Raw genomic sequence first — 945 nt, forward strand, 5'->3', positions numbered from 1 at the left:
TTGGTATCGTCTTTTTAACCAATTAAATAAAATATGAGTAAACATGTTACATTTTAAAAGGTGAGGGGTCAAACATCTTATTCGGTGATAATGATAATAATAAATGATAAAATTATTAAATCAAAGAGCATCTTTAGGTCACCAGGTGAAGCAGTTCACAGGTGAGAACAGCACCGATATCAACCAGTTAACTCCAGTCAGGCCCTTCACAGTCTGTGCACACAGCTAACAATGACTGATATACACTGATCAGTTTATTAGGAACATGTAGATCAACCTGATGGAGTCTGATACAACAGTCCTGCAGTAAATCCTCCTTCATGAAGCTGATAATGTTTTTATTAAAATAGTTTCCGACAGTTGTTGATGATCATTATAGAGGCTGTAGTGTTTGGAGGTGTTCCTGATATTTATCTGCATTCACTGATAGAACTGGGGTGGACAAAATAATAGAAACACCTGAGTGTTACAGCAGTAGTTTTGTGTCGTCGTATCGGTTCCAAATATCTGTTATCGGTCTCCTTGATTATCGATAATAATAATAATCAGCCCTGGAAATGACATATCGGTCAATCTCTAGTCTTGTTATCCATTTCTGTATGAAATGATAAATCACTTTGTGGGGGGGGGGTGATATCATTTTTGTGTCTGTGCTGCTCCGTAAAGTCAATTTCTTTTGCATTAGTATTTATTATTCAATTGTAATAATAAAATGGCACCACAGGGCCACCGTAGACAGGAAATAAGGACACGCCCACTCACAGCAGGCGAGAAAAACCCACACAGGTACAAAGACGGTCCAAAGAAAACAGTCACAGCGAGCTCTGTGGAAGATGCTGTCTGACATTTACTCTCAGAAGGCGGTTTGCTTTTTAAAGCTCCATGTTTTCTTCTTCTTCTGTGTTTTTATTTCGACGTGTTGATCCATAAGAAGATTTATTTAAA

This window comes from Seriola lalandi, unplaced genomic scaffold (genome assembly GCF_002814215.2).
Source record: "Seriola lalandi dorsalis isolate HSWRI2012SDOR001 ecotype SW California unplaced genomic scaffold, Sedor1 jcf7180002054970, whole genome shotgun sequence".
In the NCBI taxonomy this organism is placed as follows: Eukaryota; Metazoa; Chordata; class Actinopteri; order Carangiformes; family Carangidae; genus Seriola; species Seriola lalandi.